The sequence below is a fragment of the Pelodiscus sinensis genome, chromosome 4 (assembly GCF_052426305.1).
Source record: "Pelodiscus sinensis isolate ZL-2025 chromosome 4, ASM5242630v1, whole genome shotgun sequence".
Classification (NCBI taxonomy): Eukaryota; Metazoa; Chordata; order Testudines; family Trionychidae; genus Pelodiscus; species Pelodiscus sinensis.
The window spans coordinates 116,779,812-116,803,439 of record NC_143055.1 but is presented as its reverse complement, the minus strand read 5'-3'; the positions used below and the strand labels follow the sequence as shown (position 1 = coordinate 116,803,439).

At 41.5% G+C, this 23,628-nt stretch overlaps 1 protein-coding gene across 8 annotated transcripts in view; it reads left to right on the top strand.

The window, feature by feature from the left end:
- BMPR1B (bone morphogenetic protein receptor type 1B) overlaps positions 1–23,628 on the top strand; it is a 362,086-nt gene that overhangs the window by 163,007 nt on the left and 175,451 nt on the right. For 4 of the 8 annotated variants that reach the window (XR_012904029.2, XM_075929626.2, XM_014576299.4 and 1 more), the window contains one exon: positions 5,162–5,209. The exons of 3 other annotated variants lie outside the window; for them this stretch is intronic. The gene's annotated coding sequence lies outside the window, so the exon portion shown is untranslated. Of the gene's footprint in view, positions 1–5,161; positions 5,210–23,133; positions 23,538–23,628 lie in introns of those variants that run through there. One more of the 8 variants, XM_014576306.4, reaches the window with a different exon arrangement.

Sequence of the window (23,628 nt, the reverse complement as noted above, 5' to 3'; positions counted from 1 at the left end):
TAAACAACTGAGACTCAGTCACTCCTATAAAATCTGGTACTGGAGATTTGATATGTTAAGCAGGGGAGTACTTATCTGTTCTCTGTTGTGTGAGCCTGCTAATTTCCACATTACAATTGGAAACTTAATGTTGCTTTTGAAAATGTAAGTAGCCTCGGATATTGCCACAATCAGAGATGAAAAGATGGTGTAGGTGAGACACCAAATGAAAAGAAGAGGCGCTGCTTGGGTTACTGTGGATTATGATATTGAAGTTTAGTCTCAATGGCTGAAATTATTTAACGACTTTACAATTTATAGGCATGATTTTTTTTATGATTGCTTCCAAGCTAATAACACTGCTCTACAGCCAAAATGCTTCTGAAATAAATGTAGTCAAACTTTACTAATTCTGGGTCACTGAGAACGAAAATGATGCTTAAAATTGTTGATTGGCTCTAGTTTTCAAGATAGGCTATTGGGTCAGTATATACGACCCTTGACTTGCGAATGGCGGAGGATAAGTGAGTTATAAAGGGAAGGGATTTCAATTTAAACCAGAAATGACTAAAATACATCTTTGACTGGATCTATGAATAAATCTATGACTGGGTTTGGACAGTACTTGCTTTTTAGGCAAAACAATGAATGATGCAATTGTTACCTGGGGAACTGAGGTAAGCAATTGTTGTGGGAGTTAAGGCTAATGGCAATGACTGAGCCCACGGCCTAAAAGCCGGGTGTCCCCCTCCCAGAAGCCTGTGTTACGTATCTAATCACCGTTGGATTGGTTAACCACAAATCAGGCTAGACCAATGTTTAGGGCCAAACCATATATTTTTGAACAGTGTAACATATATCAACAACAACAGCGTGAACTCACCCTATCCCAGAAGAAAAGGAGCTAGATAAGTCCCGGATACAACAAAGGGGAATATACTTTACAGTGTCAGAGGCAGATGGCAATTGATGCCTGCGACCTTCTACCCTGCAGCTAATGTAAAGCCTTAGGGGAGGACGGCAGGGAGTCCCTCGCTGACAGGGAAAGGTAGTCCAGTTGAACGGCCCTCCTGCGGGTGGATCTTGCCTCTAATGGGTCGGGTAGATTCCCTCTGGGGTTAGTACTTGATAGCCCTTCGACTTCCAGTCCAATCCAGCAGGTAAGGATAACGGTAAATGAGTCCAAGTCCATGTGGCAGAAGCCAGTAATCCTTAAGTGGGGCGTTCCCACACTCGCGAGGCTCTCTCTCTCTCTCCCATAGCTCGAACAAAATCCTTATACCCGGTCCCATGACCTAAAATGGAGCACCACGGGAGACGAACAAACACTGACAGGACTTGGGATGGCAGACAGTGACTGACAGGCTACAATACGGATGGACAGAGGCGAACCCGAACCCTTCCTTGGTCAGGGCTTATAAGCCCTTCAAGGCGGGGAAAGGGTGGTAAGGGTGGTGTGCAGCAAATGGTGCTGTGTGCAACACTCCAGTAGGGAAGGGGGGAAATTTCTGAGCAGTGTACAGCTCATTTTAGTGCCCAGTGCACAGTTTTGGACTGAGTGCAAACTATAGTGCGGGGTGCACCGAGCAGATGACCGTGTGCACTTAGGTTTTGGCGGGAAAAGGGTAACACAGGGAGAAGAAGGAAAACAAGATGGAATCTAAAGAGGCTCCATCTTGAACATAATAGCTTTAAATGTCTTTTCCCTGGCAACACAATCTGAAGCTGGTATTGCGTCATACATGATATGAATTGCATCATGTTATTCCTAGAAGTCATGGATGATGCAATCATAATGACGCTTACATCACTCTGCTGATCAAATTGCCCTATATCAGCTCTAGAAATCATACAGTGTCGTGCTCTTTTATCTGTCAGTGTTTGATTTTGCAAAGGGACACATTTCTGTTGAGCCAAAGTGAGCAGAGATGCCTCGTACTTGTGTGAACAGTGCAGATAACTTCTGCTATGTTTGTGGTGAAGTGACTTTTGCATCACAAAAGCGCAGTATAACCACTATGGTTAAGAAAGCCTATCACCTTTATCTTGGCTGCAACATTGGAGATCAGGGCAAGAGGTGGGCCCCACACATATGCTGCAACACTTGTGCAACAAATCGCCAGTGGTTGAACAGGAAAAGAAATCTATGCCTTTTGAAGTGCCAATGATTTGGAGAGAGCCAACAGATCATATCAGCAATTGTTACTTCTGCATGGTGCCTCCAGTTGGGAAAGTTGTGTCAAAGAAGAAAAAGTGGACTGTGCATTATCCAAACATTCCATCAGCTATACGCCCAGTACCCCACGGAGAAGGACTGCCGGTTCCTGATGCACCAGAATCATTCTCACTTGAGTCAGACGAGGAAGAGGATGAAACTTCTGGTCCTGAACCATCAATGTCACAGGACCCACATTTTCTCCCATCCTCCTCCTCTGAACCACACCTCATAACAGAAGGTGAACTGAATGACCTTGTCAGGGATTTGGAACTACCCAAGATTAAGGCAGAGCTGTTGGGCTCCAGACTACAGCAGTGGAATCTCTTGGCAGGTGATGTTAGGGTTTCCATGTTCCGTGACTGTCAAAAGGATCTTGTCCCATTCTTCTTCATGGAAGGTGATTTTGTAGCCTGCAACAACATCGATGGTGTGATGGCAGCCCTCAACATCGTTCATGATCCAGATGAGTGGAGACTGTTAATTGATTCATCGAAGATGAGTCTTAAAGCTGTTTTGCTGCATAATGGCAATGTTTTGCCATCAATTCCAGTTGGTCATGCAGTCCATATGAAGGAAACCTATGACAACATGAAACAACTTTTGAGGTGCATAAACTATGACCAACATCAGTGGCAGCTGTGTGGCAATTTGAAGGTTGTTGCTCTCTTGCTTGGTCTGCAGACTGGATACACAAAGTACTGCTGTTTTCTCTGCGAATGGATTAGTCGTGCAAGAGATTCCCTCTACATCAAGATAGATTGGCCACTCCGACAGTCATTGGAGCCTGAGAGGAAAAGTGTTCAGCATCCACCACTTGTTGAATCAAGGAAGATTTTGTTACCACCCTTACACATCAAGCTGGGTCTGATGAAGAACTTTGTCAAGACCGTGGACAAAACACAAGCAGCTTTCAAGTACCTCAGTGGAAAATTTCCAAGGTTAAGTGAAGCTAAGATAAAGGAAGGTGTCTTTGTTGGTCCTCAGATTCGTGAACTTCTTCGAGATGATGCATTTGACCATGCACTGTGTGGCAAGGAAAAGACGGCATGGAAAGCCTTCCAGTTAGTGGCAATAAATTTTCTTGGAAACAACAAGGCAGACAACTACAGATTGTTGGTGGAAAACCTCCTCAAGGTATACAAAAGCCTTGGTTGCAACATGTCGCTAAAGATACATTTTTTGCACTCTCATCTAGATTTTTTTTCAACCGAACTGCAGAGCAGTGAGTGATGAGCACGGCGAGCGATTTCACCAGGACATTGCAACAGTGGAGAAGCGCTGTCAGGGCAAATGGAGCCCATCAATGCTTGCAGACTATTGCTGGACAGTGACAAGAGATGCTCCATTTAATGAATACAAGAGACAAGCCAAGAAACGCCGAGTAGACACTGAATAGGACTAAACTACATACATAATAGTTTTTTGCCTTTTGTTTCATAATAAATTTTATTTACATAACCCTTTTGCTGATTTTTAAAGTGTTACATAAACAGGACAGGTTAAATATTATCATGTAAAGCAACCATAAACACATGAAAAGACCTAGGTTTACAATTTATGATTAAAACTCTACTATCTACACACGTAAAATATAAAAACTTAAATATCTTGGAAATAGTAGCCAATCACTTGTTTTAATTGTCATATTTGAATTCAGCACATCAAAATACATAATAAATAGCACATTTTATCTCTGAAGCAGACGACTTCTAAAAATGTACTGTGTAATGTACTGATTGCTGATTTTGCTACAGTTATGTCTTACTTTCTAGTACTGTTTTTAGACTCTGTGTTAAGTACAGTGTTGTATTTAGGATATTATTTTTGAATTATTTGGAATACATCATTTATTATGCAGCTAAGTAAAATTTGGATTGAAAGAAAGTTAAGCATTAGATGTTTTGACTAAAAAATTTTTTTTGTATGCATGTCAAAGAGTATTAAGTGGAATAAGTAAATCAGAAAGCATTATTGGATTAAACCAGTTTTCTCAGACTGTGCTCCGCGAGACATCTCCAGGGGCTCTGCAAGATTGACAAACTGGAAACATCGATAGGTACAACACATACAATCAGTGGACCGCTGGGGCTCCGCATAAATTTTTATGCATGTAAAGGGCTCCGGAGCCCAAAAAGTTTGAGAACTGCTGGATTAAACTATCGTTAAACCATTGAGCTGCTAGTAAGGATGTTAAGAGGCGGGTAAATGACTACTCAGATTGTATCGACTACACGATTATTTGATAAGGGAAGGCACACGATTAGTTGATAAGGGAAGGCACTCTGTCCCAGCTTGCACCGGTCCAGGAGCTATTCCTGCTGTGGCTCTACAGATAAGTGTAGTATGAGCTGGGTGCACGCACAGCCCAGCTTCTACTTCCTTTAAACTGCAGATCAACAGCGGGGCTAGGTCCCAGTCTGGGACTGCTGCACCTCTGCATTTTAAATGTAGTAAGATTACTGCTTTTAAAATTATTACTTTTAAAATGCAGAGCTGCAGTGGGGGTAGCTCACGGACAGGGATCCAGCAGTCTCTGTTCGTGGGTACTACATTTAAAATGCAGAGGTGCAGTGGCGCAGACCGGCTTGAGCCAGGACTGCTCGGTCCCTGCTTGCGCCAGGTCTAGCAGCCCCTATCCGTGGCAGCTGGGGCTGGCCACGGACAGGGGCTGCTGCTGGAACAGCCTCAGCCCACCTTGGGCCCACCACTGCTGCTTCGCGGCAGCCTCTCCTCCCCCTAGAGAGGCAGTAGTTTGAGGGGGTAAGGCGGCACTAGGGAGAGGGTGCTTGGCAGAAGTCAACTACTCACTTACATTTCGACCTGCTAGTAACCAGTTTTAAGAGATAAAGTAATAGTTTTTGAAAGATGAAAAAGTGATGGCCCTGTTGTAATGAGCTTTGTTTAAAAAAAATACTCTTTATGCTTGAACTTTAAGCCATAAACAATGCTTTGTGTTTCCCACAGTTCACAACTACTTATGCTGGAGGCCCAATACATCCATTGTATATATAGGTATGTGTCTCCTTTTGACTTTCATATTTCCTCGAAATATTTGCTCCTTGATAAGTTCCTTTTGCACTCTTCTGCATCAAGCATATTTGTGCAATAAAATGGTGAGAGCGACAATTATGGGACTTAATGAGGTTGCTAATTGAAATGACTAGTATATGACTTAGTCCTGCTCCTGTTCCAAAAAATGGCAAAATCCCTGTTGATTTAATTGATGCAAGGGCAAGATGATGATGCTCATAATGTTTAAAAGAAAATCCTAATCAAGTAGTGGTGTGATTTTTATGACGACAAATAAGTTCTAACAAAAAGAGACACAAAACAAGCAGTTGTGGGCAGTATCTTTTTAATGAACTAGAAGATAATGGAGCAAACAAGCTTTTCAGACTTTATCATAGTAACACGTATGAAATTTTGGTATCTTCATCTTTAATGACAAAAACATATTGCTGAGTGCTATGAAAGAATCATAAAATACTAGAATTGGAAGGGACTTCAAGGGATTATCAAGTCCAGTCCCCTTACAGCAGTACCAAGTACCATCTAGATCAGTGTTTCTCAACTTTTTTTTAAATAAAGTACACCTTTCTCATATAAAAAAAAAAATTATAAGTACCTCCAGTACCTATAGTTTTCAAACGCACCATTTTTTTCTACTTCCTCCTTGTTAACACCCTTTTGAAGATATTTGAAAACTGCTATCATGTCCCTATCATGGGGTAGTGCACTCGTTCATCTCCCAGGGTGCACTGTTGAGTCTCTGGCTTCTTGGGATTGAAACCAACCCCGCATCTCTTGCAACACAGTTGTAGTTATACACCAGGGTAGTGTGGCCTCGTAGCTAGAGTCTAGGAAATTGGTGATGCCCCCTCCCCTGGCTTTAGGATTGAGGAGGTGGTAGGGGACCCAAGGCCATCCCTGCTCCACTGGGTCCCAGCATAGGGCCCTATTAGAAGTGGCAAATCCGCTACTCTCTTAGCAGGGAATCCCACCACAACACGTTGAGAGCCACAGGCTCTGATATCTCACTCTGGGGTACTTCCTACCAGTCTCCATATCCTCTGTAGCACAGATGTCTTGTTGGCTGGCCTCCTGGTCTGGTCTTCCTGGCAGTTCCCTTGCAGGAGCTCTGTTCAGGCCTTCCTCCTAATTTCTTTCAGTAGTGTAGGTGTCTCGCTGGCTGGTTTCCAGGCCTGGTCTCTCAGGTGGTTCATCTGCAGGAGCTCGGGAAGTACTTCCTTCATCCTTGGTGACCAGCCCAGATTGAGCCTCTATCCAGGCTTTTATAGCTGGGCTGCAGTCTGAGCATGCCTGGCAAGGCTTCTTCAATCAAGTGAGCCTGGTTAGGCTCAGCTTTTCCAGTGCGGGGCTACTACACCCCATCACAGTCCCCTCTCGGTCTTCTCTTTTCTGAGCTAAACAAGCCCAATTTTTTCAGTCTTCCCTTATAAGTTGTGATTTCTAGACCCTTAATCGTTTTTGTTGCCCTTCTCTGGACCTTCTCCAATTTCTTCACATCTTTCTTGAAATGTGGTGCCCAGAACTGGACACACTATTCCAATTGAGGCCTAATCAGCACAGAGTAGAGTGAAAGAATGACTTTGTGTGTCTTGCTCACAACACACCTGTTAATACTTTCCAGAATCGTGTTTTCTTTTTTGCAGAAGTGTCACACTGTTGACTCACATTTAGCTTGTGGTCCACCGTGACCCCCAAATCCCTTTTATCAGTACTTCCTCCTAGACAATCACTTCCCATTCGGTGTGTGTGAAATGGGTTGTTCCTTCCTAAGTGGAATACTTTGCATTTGTCCTTGTTAAACTTTATCCTGTTTACCTCCGACCATTTCTCTGGTTTGTCCAGATTGTTTTGATTTATGACCCTATCTTCCAAAGCACTTGCAGTCCTTCCCATCTTGGTATCATCTGGAAAATTAATAAGCGTACTCTCTATGCCATCATCTAAATTGTTGATGAAGATATTAAACAAAACCAGTCCCAAAACAGACCCCTGCAGAACCCCATTTGTTATGCCCTCCCAACATGACTGTGAACCGTTCATAACTACTCTCTGAGACAGTTATCCAGCCAGTTGCAAACCCACCCACTTCCATGACTTTTCAAAATAATTTTAACTTGTTCTTTTTTTTATTTTAACTTCTAAACTAAACCCATTTCCATGATCATTCATTATGTAGCCCCATCTAAGTTGTATTTGCCTAGTTTATTGATAAGAAGGTCATCCAAGACCATGTCGAAGTCTAGGTATACCATAACCACCAATTCGCCCTTATCCATAAGGTTTGATATCCTATCAAAGAAAGCTATCAGATTGTGTTGACATGATTTGTTCTTTACAAATTCATGCTAGCTGTTACCTATCACCTTATTATTTTTCAGATGTTTGCGATGAGTTCCATAATTACTTGCTCCATTATCTTCCCTGGCACAGAAGTTAAATTGAGTGGTGTATAGTTTCCTGGGTTGCCCTTATTTCCTTTTTCCAGTCTTCTGGAATCTCTCCTAACTTCCATGACTTTTCAGAGATTACTTTTCAAAGTAATTTTTAACTTGTTCTTTTTTTATTTTACCTTCTAAACCAAACCCATTTCCATGATCACTCATGTTAGGCATCCTGTGACCATCCATCTTACTGACAAAAACTGAAATGAAGTCATTAAGCACCTCTGCCATTTCCAAGTTTCCTGTTATTGTTTCTCCCTCCCCATTGAGCAATGGGCTTACCCTGTCCTTGGTCTTACTCTTGCTTCTAATATATTTATAGAATGTCTTTTTGTTACCCTTGATGTCTCTAGCTAGATTTAGCTCATTTTGTGCCTTTGCCTTTCCAATTTTGCCCCTGCATACCTATATTTTTTGCTTATATTCATTCTTTGTAATTTGACCTAGTTTCCACTTTTTATAGGACTCCTCTTTGATTTTTAGGTCATGCAAGTTCTCCTAGTTAAGCCAAGGTGGTCTTTTGACATACTTTCTATCTTTCCTACGCAGTGGAATAGTTTGCTTTTGCGCCCTTAATAATGCCCCCTTGAAAAATTGCCAATTCTCTTCAGTTGTTTTTCCTCGGTCTTGCTTCCCATGGGACCTTACCTACCAGCTCTCTGAATTTACTTAAAATCTGCTTTCCTGAAATCCATTCTCTCTTTTGCTGTTCTCCCTTCTCCCTTCCATTCCTTAGAATCATGAACTCTGTTTACATAATCACTTTCACCCAAGCTGCCTTCCACTTTCAAATTTTCAACCAGTCCCTCCCTATTTGTTAAAATCAAATCAAGAACAGCTTTCTCTCTCCCGTCCCTCCTCCCCGGAGCTTTTTCAATCTTCTGAAATAAAAAATTGTCTCCAATGCAGTCCAAGAACTTGTCGGATGATCTGTGCCCTGCTGTCTTAGTTTCCCAACATATGTCTGGATAGTTGAAGTCCCTCATTACCACCAAATCGTTCACTTTGGATGATTTTGTTAGTTGTTTTAAAAAAGCCTCATCTGCCTCTTCTGTAGTATACCCCTAGTATGACATGATCCTTGTTTTTTACCCCTTTTAACCTAACCCAGAGACTCTCAACAAGTCTGTCTCATATGTCCATCTCAGTCCAAGTGTGTTCATTTTTACTATACAAGACAGCACCTCCTACTTTTTTCCTTTCCTTCCTGAGGAACCTGTACCCTTCCATACCAATATTCCAGTCATGTAAATTATCCCACCAAGTCTCTTTGATACCAACTATGTCATAGTTGTGTTTATTTATTAGCACTTCAAATTCTTCCTGCTTATTCCCCATACTCCTTGCATTTGTGCATAGGCATCTAAGATACTAATTTGATTTTGCCACCCATTTCTGTCTTGTCACTCTTTAATCTCCGCTATTGTAGCCCATGCTCCCTCCCATTTCTGAGGCATCTCCCAGATCTCCATGTTTTTCACTTACCTGTGGACTTTGGTCACCTGCCCCCACTGAACTCTTCTAACTATGTTAGCCAGTCTGTGTCCAAATTCACTCTTCCCCTTCCTTGAAAGGTGAACTCCATCCCTGCTTAGCAGTCCTTGTGGTGACACTAACTTCGCAGCCAGGTATTCACCTCCAGGATGCACTTGTCTTTGCCTGGGCCACTACCTTTGACAGGAAGGAATGAAGAGAATACCATTTGCACTCTAAACTCCTTCACCCATACTTCCAGAGCCATGTAGTACTCTTGATCTGCTTAAGGTCACACCTCGCAGTATCATTTGTGCCCAAGTGAATGGGTAGGTCAGGAAGGTGGTGCAGGATTAAAATCAAGATAGTCTTGTCATTATTGGGTTCAGTTATGAACCTCGGGGTTGGAAATTTTATAAAAATATGTGTAACATGTTTAGAATTTTGGATTTTTGTTTTAGAAACACATGTTTAAGAAAACAATTCAGTAAAACAAAGAAGGAAGTAATACTAATGACTTTTCATTAGATTTGTCCAGATCTCAATGTTACAATTTTTGTGTATTTTACACTGGTCCCCTCCCTCACCTAGCTCCGTGTGCATGCTTGCTCAGAATTATTCCTGTGCTTATATGAAGTGTGTTGTTACTTCAGAGAATAAGGTTTATGTGATAGAGGTGATGCAATTTATACTGCAAGTGGTAACTCATATCAGAGTGGCTGTAAACCAGGGTGGGGAATCTTTTTTGGGTCAAGGGCCACCGACCTACAGAAAAATCTGTCGGAACCCACACAAGTGAGAAGCAAAAGAAAAAAAACCCCAAATTGTCACTGAGATGGCCCCCAAAGTGCCTTGCACATTCCACTCGCATACCAGAACCCTAGTGGGGTCGGGGAGCATTTTTGTGTGCTCCAGCCTCACAGGCTCCCCAATGCTTAGGGAGGGGAGTTTGGATTCCCCACTCCTGTTGTAGACAGAGAATACAGTCTTAAAAAGAATCAGTGAATGTAATTTGAAGTATGTAAAGTTCAATCTGGAAGTAAATTTTTAACAGTAAGGGCTATTAATTACTGGAAAAGGTTATCCGGCAATACAGTAATTCATTTCACACGGTAGATAAGTTTCAGAAAATGATCATGCTAAGTGAAAACGTGTTATGTGGGGTCAATTTTCCCATTGAAAATAATAGAAAAGGCGGAGGTTGCATTTCAAGCGCACGTGTGCTTGCAGCTCCAGCCTGCATTTCTTTGCAGCTGGGACCAGGACATAAGGGGAGTAAGGGAACTGGGTTATAGCAGGGAGGGGAGGTGTTCGGCTCTGGGGAAGGACAGGGGAGGGGGCTTGCAGCTGGGTTTCTCCATGGCTGGTCACCGGCAGCTGTGTGGGGCTTACCCTGCCTCTGGAGCTTCACTGCTCGCAGCACCATTCCCCAGCGACCCCCTCTGGCCAGATACCTCGCTCCCTCTCCTCTTTCTCCCCGCTTGCAGCCGGCAGCTGGGTTTTCCCAGCTGGCCGGTCACTGGCAGCTGCACAGGGCTTCATCTGCCTCCTTACAATGTGGCGGAGGTTCTCTGCTCACCACGCAGTTCCCCGGGGACCCCCTCTGTCCAGATGCCTTGTGCCGGCCAGAGGGGGTCACCAGGGAATGGCGCGGCATGCGGAGAACTTCCGCCGCTTTGCAGGGAAAGCCTTGCACAGCTGTCAGTCACCGGCCGGCCCTAGGGGAAATTGTGTTATTGCAGGACAGGTCGTGTTATTCGAAAAATGTCCCCCCCACCCAAAATTGTGCTATTGCGAAAACATGTTGAGAGCATGTGTTAAGCGAGGAATTACTGTATTAAACATTTGCCATTGCCAGGAGAGCAAGATCCTCACTTTTGCTGTAGCCCTTTTGTGCGATATGAAAGGTCTAGAGACATGTAAATGGACTCCAAAAATCTATCTCCAGTTCTGGATAAAATTTCCAATACAGGTGCTATGGGAGAGGGCCATGAGGATGCCTTTCAAGGACCTCTTTGCAAGTCCTGGAGAAGAATAGGCATGATGGTGTTGAGTTCAGAGCACATAGTTTTAAGGAGATTTCAGTCATTACTGTGGCCCATGAGCAGCCATGAGAATCTGTCATAATTTAGGTCCTTAGGTCTGTCTGGATTATACTTGCGAGTGGACTGTGGAGCAGTTCAGTAGTTGGAGGGCACAAAGGTGACATAGTCACCTTATCCTACACACTTATTGGGCTTTCAGTTATGTGTACTCAGAATCTTTAAAGCAAGATTAGAGGCCTTTCTAAAAGCTATGGTTTAGTTCAACCTCAGATTATAGAGTTATATACAGGAATCACTTGGTCAAATTCTGTGACCTGTGCTAAGCAAGATGCTTATAATTATCCTGGCTTTCTTTAAAATATATGAATCCATGGAAAGTTACAAGCTTCATAGTTGTTACTCTGAAATTTTTAATTTTTTGTGTTATCCAGTAATATTTCTAACATTGCCCTTCAGTTCAGGTGAGTATTCTAGTGTCATGCTTTCCTTTCCATTATCCAACACAAAATTCTATATACTTAATTATGTGCTAAGGTTCATTATACTCTGTGTCTAAGGGTCGTCTACTGTTGATTTCAGTGGTCGCTTGAGCAGACTTTTAAAGAAGATTCTGACCTTTCCAGAGTCCAGACTGTCATTCTCAGTTATGCTTCATTCCCCTTAAGGATTGAATAAAGGTGAATTCTTGCTCATAAAGAAAAGGAAGGCAAGAGGCAAGCAAATGTAGTTTTGATTGTGTGAGATCACCAACATTATTTTATTTTTTATTTTTCTTAAAGTGGAAAGTGTCCATGAAGCATGAATCAATTTGTCTAATTTATGGACAATTAATATACTATAAAAGACTTAAACCTGTCCAACACATTATCAATAAACTACAGCCTATACTGGAACAGGATACTAAACTCCGAGAGGCTCTGGGAGACAGACCCATAATCTCCTATAGACAACCACCTAACCTCAAGATGATTCTTATCAACAACTACAGGACATGCCACACTAACACCAACCCTGGTACCTTCCCTTGCAACAAACCCCGTTGCCAGCTTTGTCCACATATTCATTCTGCTGATACCATTATTGGACCCAATCAAGTGAGTTATAAGATCAAGAACACATATTCCTGCTCATCCAGAAATAAAATTTATGCAATCGTGCCGAAAGTTCCATCCGCTATGTACATTGGACAAACGTCTCAGACACTTCACCAAAGGATCAATTCCCACAAAACAGATATCAGACAGGATCACAAAGAAAAAACAGTTTCTTGCCATTTCAACCAGAAAGGACATTGTCTCAACAACTTGATTACCTGCATCCTGCTTCAAAGACCTTTTAAGACTGCGCTTGAAAGAATCCTCTGAACTATCATTCATGTTTAAATTCGACACTTTACACACAAATTTGAATAAAGAGGTTAATTATCTTACCCATTACAAAGATAGCTTCCCCAGTTATCACCTCTAATATCATTAGCTCACAGACATTGACCTCCCCTCTTTCCCCCCCATCCCCTTTCTGTCCTGAAATTTGATTTGTCCTTTTCATATGTGTTCATTTTTTAATTGTACCCTTTGGTATATATGGGTGTGACAATTTTCTTCCACTATTTGATCTGAGGAACTGGGTCTGGCCCACGAAAGCTCATCACCTATTAAACCATCTTGTTAGTCTTTAAAGTACTACACAGTCCTGTTTTTTGTTTCAGCTGCACCAGACTAACACGGCTACATTTCTACCACAATCCTTGGTATAAGTTCTGTAAATTTTCCTGGTTGTTAAAGTGAAGAAATTACCTCATCCGATCTCGGAAGATTTTATTCTTGCTTACCCAGCTTCAAACCTTTACTTTTAACAATTATAATGTCATTTGCTTACATTATTTTTAGGTTTAGATTAGGGATGTTAAATTTAGATTAATTGGAGAATCAAATAATCAATGCGATTTGCATCGACACTTCAATTAGTCAATAAGCCTCTGCCTTTGAAGAATCAGAGGGGAAGTATCAGAGGGGTAGTCATGTTAGTCTGGAGCTGCAAAAGCGACAAGGAGTCCTGTAGCACCTACCTTATAGACTAACAGACTAACTGATGTATTGGAGCAAAAGCTTTCGTGGACAAAGACCCACTTCGTTAGATGCATGTGTATGTCTCGCTCTGCCGCTTTGAAACACTGTGTGCAGCCTGGGGCCAGCTGGGAGTCCAGTCCCCAGCTGACTCCCAGCTGGCCCCAGGCTGCATGCATCATTTCAAAGCAGCAGATCCTGGGCTCCAGGCAGTGCTGTCACTTTGAAATGTCATGTGGAGCCTGGATGCTGCTACTTTGAAGCACCCTTTTCTCTTCCCCAGCACTTGCTGCCTCTTTCTGATAGCATGTCAACTATCTGATAAGCATTTGCTAATCGGATAGACGATTGGTCGACTAGTTGCTCACATTCCTAGCTTAGATATGTGCTAGGAATTATTTGTAGGCCCACAGAAATTTTTGGCGATAGATTCTGGAAGGACACCTGCACAAGTGCGCAAGAGACAGGAGTGCATGGAAACATGCAATAGGAAAAATGTGCGATGTGTATATTGGTAAAACAGTGCATTGGGATTAATGTGGTAACCTCTTTTCCCTTTAGTGTATGAAGCCCTAAATGGCTTGGGTCCTTATTGTTTTAAAAACCACTTCTTTACTGATAACGTCTTTGATCTGATGTAATCTCTTGCAAGCTCTTCAGGGAGTTTGGAGATTAGCATTTTGGGGCAGTGTTAGTGCTGCTTTGGATTGATATGCACTTTTAAAAGTATTTCTGTCTTGCTGTGCTGTCAGGACATGCTGGTTCATGATTGTGTTTTTTACTTTTGTACCTTTTGTACCATGGCAAGTGATTATGATATTCACGAATCATCACGGTGGTTGGCCCTCCATTTTCTTGAAGTGCCTTCTTTTTCAGTAAAGACAGTTAACCTATAAGTGTAGGAATGAATAAAGGCATATCTTACTGAACTTGTTTTGCTTTATCCTTTTCTCTCATTTTTAATTCATTTCCCCTTTAATCCTCCACATGTTCTTTCTGTGACTTTCAGTTCTTTTCTCTCTCAATTCTCGCCACCCTCGCTGACGTGAAAATAACACAGAACGGTCAATGTGTATTTTGTGTGTATGAGTGAGACATATTAATATATGTGGTAGGCATTTATTCAAGAAAAGCAGACAAAAAAAAATTATAAAAATTTAAAATTCAAGTCCACTGTGAGGTGAAAAGACAGTTAGTTGAAGTACCAGAATCCTTTTTCCGTACGCCCCATTCAGATCACACTACTGCAGACTCCAGTGTATGTTTTCCTTAAGTAAGGCCAGGCAATCAGTGTGTGACTTTCAGGAGTTTTTTCCCCTTCTGTTTCTTTGTAAGTGTTTAGCATCCCTGTGACTTTAGAGATACACTAGTACCTACTAAAATTAAACTTAGTCTTCATAGAATCATGGAACACTAGAACTGGAAGGGACCTCTAGAGGTCATTAAGTCCAATCCCCTGACCTCACAGCAGGACCAACCACTGTCTAGATCATCCCCAATAAATGTCTATCTAACCTGCTCTTAAATATCTCCAGAGATAGAGATTCCACAACCTTCTTCGGCAATTTATTCCAGTGTTTAACCACCCTGACGGTTAGGAAGTTTTTCCTAATGTCCAACCTAAACCTCCATTGCTGCAGTTTAAGCCCATTGCTCCTTGTCCTGTCATCAGAGGTCAAAGAGAACAATTTTTCTCCCTCCTCCTTGTAACACTCTTGTAGGTACTTGAAAACTGCTATCATACTGCCTCTCAATCTTCTCTCTTCTGAACTAAACAAGCCAAATTCTTTCAGTCTTCCCTCATAGGTCATGTTCTTTAGACCTTTAATAATTTTTGTTGCTCTTCTCTGGATCTTCTCTGATTTCTCCACATCTTTCTTGAAATGTGGTCGCCAGAACTAGACACAGTACTCCAATTGAGGTCTGATCAGCACAGAGTAGAGCGGAAGAATGACTTCTCGTGTCTTGCTCACAACACTCCTGTTAATGCATCCCAGAATCATGTTTGCTGTTTTTGCAACAGTGTCATACTGTTGATTCTCATTTAGCTTGTGCTCCACTATGACCCCTTGCTGCAGTACTCGTTCCTAGACAGTTGCTTCCTATTCTGTATGTGTGAAACTGATTGTTCTTTCCTAAGTGGAGCACTTTGCATTTGTCCTTATTAAAGTTCATCCTATTAACCTCAGACCATTCCTTCAGTTTGTCCATTTTGAGTTATGACCCTATCCTCCAAAGCAGTTGCAATTCCACCTAGCTTGGTATCATCTGCAAACTTAATAAGCATATTCTGTATGCCAGTATCTAAATAATTGATTAAGATATTGAACAAAACTGGTCACAGAACAGACCCCTGTGGAACTCCACTTGTTATGCAATTCCAGCATGATTGTGAACTGTTAATAACTACTCTCTGAGAGTGATTATCCAGCCAGTTATGAACCCGCCTTATAGTAACCCATCTAAGTTGTATTTACCTAGTTTATTGATGAGAAGATCATGTGAGACCATATCAAATGCCTTAGTAAAGTCTAAGTATACCACGTCCACCGCTTCTTCCTTATGTACAAGATTTGATATACTATCAAAGAAAGTTATCAGATTGGTTTGATATGATTTGTTCTTTATAAAACCATGCTGGCTGTTATCATATTTTCTTTAAGATGTTTACAGATGAATTCCTTAATTAATTGCTCCATTATCTTCCCTGGCACAGATGTTAGGCTGACTGATCTGTAGTTTCCTGGGTTGTTCTTATTTCCCTTTTTTATAGATGGGAACTATATTTTCCCCTTTCCAGGCTTCTGCAATATCTCCTGTCTTCCATAATTTTTCAAAGATAGCTAAAGGCTCAGATACTTCCTCTATTAGCTCCTTGAGTATTCTAGGATGCATTTCATGAGGCCCTGGAGACTTGCAGACATCTAACTTTTCTAAGTAATTTTTAGTGTGTGTGTGTGTGTGTGTGTGTGTTCGTTCTTCCTCCTTATTGTTCTTCCTCCTTACTGAACAGTAGGCCTACACTGTCCTTTCAGAATCAAAGTTATTTGGTCATGAGTGTCAAGGCTGTTCCCCACTTTGGCACTTCGAGTGCAGAAGGTGGGGGTCTGCAAGAGACTTTTAAAATACCCTGCCACTAAAGAATTCTGCTTAAGCTCCCCAAAGTCATAGATTTCCTAACCTTGGATGACACACTGCTTAACTCATCTCTCTCAGTTCCCACGCACAAGACTGCAGCAGGCAGATCCTGCTTTTTCAAAAATGTACACTCTTTTCATTGGCTCTCCTGGCTCACTGCCAACACTGGAGACCCACTGTCTCTGGGTTTAACCCTTACAGATAACTTAGTTAACCGAATGGCTGGAATATCCAGTAAATAGTAGTACCCCTTCTATTCATAGGAATGTGCCAAGAAGTTGGATAAATAAAAAATAGCAATTTGATATGGATGGACCATTGACAGAACTACTTTCTCAAGCTGGTGCATGATTCATTACATTATACATTTATTGTACTTGGCTGCTGAATCAATAGAATTATTGATTGTTTGAAGCAGTTGTTTCAGATCAGTTGGACAACCAGTTCTTGGGTTTTGTCCTTCAATTCCTCAAACCCATAGCTATATTCGTGTTCCCTGAATACCTTGCCTAGTTGTTTAACTTTTTTCTTGCCATGTAATATGTGCATAAAGGTAGGCCATGATGAAGACCATAAGAATTCAAAGATTAATCACAGTTACACATCCTCTGCAACTGAACATGCATCCATTCTAGATGACAAATGTGCTTGTGTGGTTAAAACATGCTTTCCTAAGTTTTCCACTACATTGCGAAAAAACTGAGGGGCACTTATTTTCTTATTTTTCTTGGCTGATTGCAAGGTAACATGATGGAATATCATAGTGGTTGGTCATTTTCCTTCAATAGCCTGTTCAAGGAACTTCCCTGGAGTTTCCACTGTAGGTTCTACAACATGAATTAATCAAAGAAAACAGCAAAATGACTTGTGGAAGATTAATATTTTGGATTTATAGCTGTGAAGGAACATCAGATCTCTTGTACAACATATCCTGTTTAATGATCAAATTGTACATAAACATATTTGTTTAACCTCCTGGTTTAAAACCAAATGTGGCTACTGACTGTTACAGGTAAGAAGCCCTAGTCCTATACAGTTTTTGTTGGATACCTTAACTTTTTTGTAACTCTAGTGGGCATTTTGGCTTCTACAAATGTAAAATACAATGATCAGAAATAAATTCAGGGTAACTAAACTAGACCAATTTATACTTATTAAATTACCAGAGTATAGTGAAATGTTGTAGGTAGCACTATAGTTCTTCACTGTAACTGTCTTTAAATTAGATATCTCCAAATGAATTCCAATCATTTTAAATCTATTAAGAGATTCTTTCTAAAAGGAATCTTTTTGGGGTGGGACTCTTAATTAAAGGCAGCTAAAAATGTAGTTTCTTTATTTTCTTATTTCATTGCAGAGAAGAAGATCCAGCTAGCCATTTCCACTCTGAAAGGCAGATGCACATGCACAAAGGAATATTTAACTTGAAGGAAATATAATTTCCCTGTTTGTAAAGACAATTTCAAGCAGATATTATGGGTGCTTTTGTTCTTGCCAAATTTTGTACTTTTTCAATATATTAGAATTTTTAGTATGAATTTACAGCATCATAACTAAGGTAATAAAATGGAATAAGATGTTTCAAAAATATATAGAATATTTTAAATTTTTCAGTTGTTGACTAATTTTTATTTGCCAACTCCAGACTTGTTGGCTAAAATCCTGTTCTTACTCTTTGTTAGTCTTCTGGTTTTATAATATTGCTTGAAACAATCATTCTTTATTGCTTTTTTTAGTGATGCAAATGATTCCTCTTTTCCCCTCCCAAATAAGCCAAAATCTATATACCGCCAATTTTCCATTTTAAAAATATTGCTTAAAGCAATCAACAAGAACCATGATGTATTTTGTACAAAAGATTTTAAAAAGATTTCCACATTGTAGAAGCCCACAAAAGACTGCAGCACCCAGAAGGAATGAATAACTTGAGAATTTTGCATATATCATAGAACACTAGAACAGGAAGGAACCTCGAGAGGTCATCAAGTCCAGGCCCCTGCCCTCACGGCAGGACCTGGTACCGTCTAAACCATCGCTGAAAGAGGTCTTTCTAACCTGCTCTTCAGTATCTCCAGAGATGGAGATTTCGCAACCTCCATAGGCAATTTATTCCAGTGGTTAACCACCCTGATAATTGGGAAGTTTTTCCTAATGTCCAACCAAAACCTCCCCTGCTGTAGTTTAAGCTGTTTGCTTCTTGTCCTACCCTCAGAGGCCAAGGAGAACAATTTTTCTCCCTCCTCCGTATGACACTGTTTTAGATACCTGAATACCGCTATCATGTCCCTTCTCAGTCTTCTCCGTTCCAAACTAAACAAGCCCAGATCCTTCATAGGTCATGTTCTCTAGACCTTTAATCATTCTTGTTGCTCTTCTCTGGATCTTCTCCAATTTCTCCACATTTTTTTTTAAATGTGGTGCCCAGAATTGGGCACAATACTGGGCACAATACTGGACACAATATGCAGACCTATATGATTTTAAGTTATTAATTTATTTCATTTTCCATTTTTCTTCTTTCATTATTTTCTTTCTTGAAGTGCTGAAACTATTGATCACTTTTTAAGTGTCTGTAGTTAAACTGTTAAGGGTGGTAGAATTCAGGTTTAGGTGCTGGGTCACAGAGTTACATTTTAAGGTCTTCAACTACTGTAATAGCATTGTCATAAAGGTTAATACTTTTTAAATCATAAAACTTATTTGAGCTTCAGAAATGCAAGTGAAAGATAATGGAACCTTCGCTTTTCTTTTCTAATGTAATTGATTACTACACTATATTACTTATACAAACGAATGTCCTTGATTGGGCAGTGACTTGTGCACATGTCAACTCCGTGCAATGTGGTTAGTTCAACTGACTTAGAGCAAGTGAAGATTGATGTATGATGATATCCAGTACATAACTATGTCAATTTATTGAGATTCCCTTCAGTGTGTTTTCTTGATCTCATTATTATCCTATAACATGTATAACTTCTATTAGTAACGATTTTTTTGAGGTATTCAGTAGCTCCAAGAAGCATTCTTGTAGTACCCAAGTGAATACCTAATTGATATGTTGTGCACACTGCAGATTTGAATGCAGCAACTGAGTGTAACATAAAAGCCAATACATTATTTATTTCTTCTTTAATTCAATAAGAAAAGGCATAAGAACAGCCATAGTGGGTCAGACCAAAGGCACAACTAGCCCTGTATTCTGTCTTCTGTCAATGGCCAATGCCAACTCCAGAGGGAATGAACAGAACAGGTCATCATCAAGTGAACAAGATATCTCCTGTCATCAAGATTTCCTCTAAGCTGCCCCAGATCCCAGGCCTTTTAGAATCTTTGCTGGGAGTGCTGAGTGGCGCTCCAGAGCCCTGCGCCACATGCTCCGGTGGGCTCTGAGGACTGAGGGGTAGAGGGGGCATCAGGCTGTCCAGGTGGTACTGGCTACCCCAGCCTCGCCCCTTCCACCTGAGACCCTACCCCTTCCAAGAGCATGAAGCTGGTCCCCTCCCCCCACATTTCCCAAAGGCCTAGCAATCCTGTCAGCTTCCCTGGCTATTTACTCATTTTATCCAAAAAAAAAAAACCAAGCTTTAACACAATTTATTTCTATCACTTTTATGACTTCCTGATCTTAATTTTTGTTCATATATCTCATTTTTATCTTTGGAGTGGCATGTTAATAGTTAATAGGCCTGTGTTGTAGTTTCCAGTGGTAGAGAAGTGTAAATGTCTTGGATGCTTTATGTTGTGTGAATGCTAGCTTCTCTTGTGTCAGTCCCTAAAAAAATACATCTTTCTAAAGTTACAGTTGATCAAGAAGGCCAGTCTATAACTATTGAGTTCAAAACAAATTCTCTCTTACAGTACAGGGCAAGCTATGCTTAGTAGTTTGCTTTATTTTATTAAACCATTTTGTTTGTTTTTCTGGTTATCCAGGGAGTTATTTGTGGCTGCTTAAAGGTTGACTGCATGGCTTTGAGATATCATCACATTCAGTTAAATGCATTTAGGATGAGTGCTCTGTGCAGTAGGAGTAGCGCTGAGAAACCTATAACAAAGCAAATTAGTTTGAGAGCTTCCATCTGTCACTGCACCGGGGCTTAGTGATTATTAATGTAAGCATAGCTCACTTTTTTAAAAGGAAAATGGTTCTGTGCTTTCAGTGACAAATTTTCTCAAGGGAGGGTTTCTAAGAAACAAAAGCAATATGTGTATCACACCTAAAAGTGACTAATGAGAGCCTAATTGTTCATGCCCATGTAGTAAGACAAGAATGAAAGCGCACAAAAAGCCCAATCTTCTGAGCTGCATCTCAGAAAAGTGAAGGTGGTATGAGAATATGGGTAATAAAAATTCTGTGCTCATAAGCTATGTCAAACATCACGATGGCCAGGTAAACTAAAATCCTGCAGACTGTTACTAGTTATGGTCTATTACTACCTCTAGTAGGCCTAGTCAGACTGGGCCTGTTGTTTTGCTTCCTAAAACTCCTACTGACTTCAGCTGAAACTTGGGAGTGCTTTGTGGAAAAGTGGTGACCATGATAGTGGGGAGAATATTTATATTGCAAATCAATCACCACCACACATGCTACTTAGGCATAATCTGATATTTCCCATTTTAAAAAACTGAATTATGGCTTCATACTGCTGGAGGTGCACTGAGTTGTATGGTCTGATGTGTAGCACTTAGCCTGTAGTGATTGGAAAAGTATCTGCACATAGCAAAGACAGGCAAAATGCCTCTCAAGGTACTGGAGTTGACTGCTGTGACCTTAAGGTATGACTGTATTCTCATGTTTGCCTCCATGCCTTAGCAGATGGGCAGCACTTGTTTCCTAGCCCTGTCCCCAGCCTTCTTGGTCCTTGCACTTTTGGGATGTGCAGTATAGCTCATATCCAGTGCTCAAGAAGTGGTGCATGCCAAACCTTAGGGCAGGGGTGGGCAATAATTTTTAAAAGGGGGCCATGTAATAGATTTCTAAAGCCGGGGGCTTTGGGCAGAAGGGGTGGGGCCAGGAGACTTCTCATGCTCCCCCTTCGCCCCACTGACCCTGATTGGTCTGAGGTGAGGAGGTGAGCATATGAAGTCCCCCCCCCCCCCCCCCGAAAGAATCTCCAGGTGTTTTAAAACAGCTGGCAGTTCCCTCTAGGCAGGGGCGGATATAGGGCAGGGTGAGCGGGGCGGCTGCCCCGGGCCCCGTGCTTCAAGAAGCCTCGTGCATGCGCCGTGGCAAAGGGAGGGTCCCACGAAATTGTGCTGCCCTGGGCCCCGCAAAATGGTCATCTGCCCCTGCCTCTAGGTATCACAGTGGGAGGAGACCTCGTGCACTCACCTTGTCCCCCAGGCCAATTAGGGCCTGGGGACAAGGGGAGCACATGAAGTATCTCATCCACAGCCTCCGCCCTGCCAGGGGCATGCAGTGGCTACAGAGAAACCCCAGCTGTTTTAAAATAGTCAGTGTTTCTAGCTGCCTCACACCCTTGGTGGTGGGTAGAGGGAGGAGACTTTTCCCGCTCCCTCGTCCCCAGGTCTCAATTGGCCTGGAAGCAATGGAGTGGTAAGGTGGCCATGGGCTGGATCCACTGGCTTTGCGGGCCAAATCTGGCCTGTGGAGACCTCTTTGCCCGCTCCTGCATTAGGGTGTTTTTGAATCTTCCAAATTCCCTGCACAGCAGTGCAAAAGGAATCATGGTCTTGTATGAAGTCATAAAGAATGAAGGCAGTAAAGTAAAATAATGTGTCGCTATCAATGTTGGCTTGTTTTTTTTTTTAAATAATATCCACAATTATATATTAGAGCTGGTGATAAAAATGTAGTCAACAACTTTTTGATTGGAATTGGCTAGACCATCAAATTCAAAAAATTCTGCAGAATCTTGTTGCTTTCAGTGAAAACTAGGTTTCAAAACCTGCCTGGTTTCCTACCAACTCATACACCTAGTTCCTCGGCAGCCCACCTTGCAAATGGCAGGGGACCAAGAGTCTGCAAGTTCTGGCAGTCAAGGTTCCAGCTTCTTGGCTGACCATTCTACCTGACTGGGACATCCTGGCAGATGGGCTTCTTAAAATTTAGGGCTTCCAGGACTCCTGACTCTAGGGCAATCTACCTGGAAGGCTGGGACACTCAGTAGAGCTGAATGGAGAGAGCTGAGTGTATTGCCCAGAGAATGTAGAAGTGGTGTTTTCATTCCTAATGAGAATGAAAGCAGATTTTAAAATTCTCCCAGGAATGAAAATGCCATTCTTCACCCAGCTCTTAGGTACATTAGTTGGTATCTTTTGTTAATTCTTTCAGGCTGCATACTAATATAACTTTGGATTTTGGGTACCAAGCATCTGTCCTGGATTAGTAAATATTTTCAGAAGTATTTTAAGATATATATTTCCATCACACTGAAAATATATACTCCATGTTGTTTTGCTGCTTTACCGCCAACTGTGAAACCTTTGCACACCTTTAAGTTGATGAAAAACACATTGTTGTTTTTATTTATTTAAGAAGCTATAATTTTAAAGAAAATACTTTTCCAGAACATTTGATATCCATATTATGCAGTAATTAAATCTTATGATCCTAGCTGAATGTTTGGATATAAAGCACTATAAATGGGGTTAGAGACTAATTTGTTTGGCCTAAAGAAAGGTAGTTCCTTCCTCTTTTCCCTCCCCTTTTTTCCACCTGCTTACAGAAAGTTGTATATCTTCAGACAAGGCTCATAATTACCTTTCTGTGCAGTATTTGGGCCTCCAGGAAAGGCCTTACAGCATCTGTAAAGCTGGCAGCAAAATGGTATTTCCAGGCAGACAGAGTGTTGCAGGGTAGAGAGCCAATCCATGGCTTTGTCTGAGCAGCTGAGAACTTCATTTGAGTAATACCATGGTATACAGTAACACAGACCTGTGCCATGATCAAGTAAAGCACTGAGCAAGTGTTGGGGCCAATATTTATAGACCACTACGTAGCAGCCCCGGGGGGAGGGAACAAGAGAGAAATCCCTGGTTGAACTGAAGGCAATTTTATTTCTGATTTTTGCTTTTAAACAAAGTGGGGTTTTTTTTCAGTCAGATTTAATCTCCTCTTGGCTAGTCCTAACAGTCTTGCTCCAAGCTATGACTAGGAGGAAGCAGAATTAAAACAAGAAGCTTGAAGGTGAGTAATTAGCTAGTTCAGTATCACATTTACTTTGTGTCCTTGCCTGTTTGCTGCCCTTTGAGGCAGCTGCATCACTGAGCAAGACCTG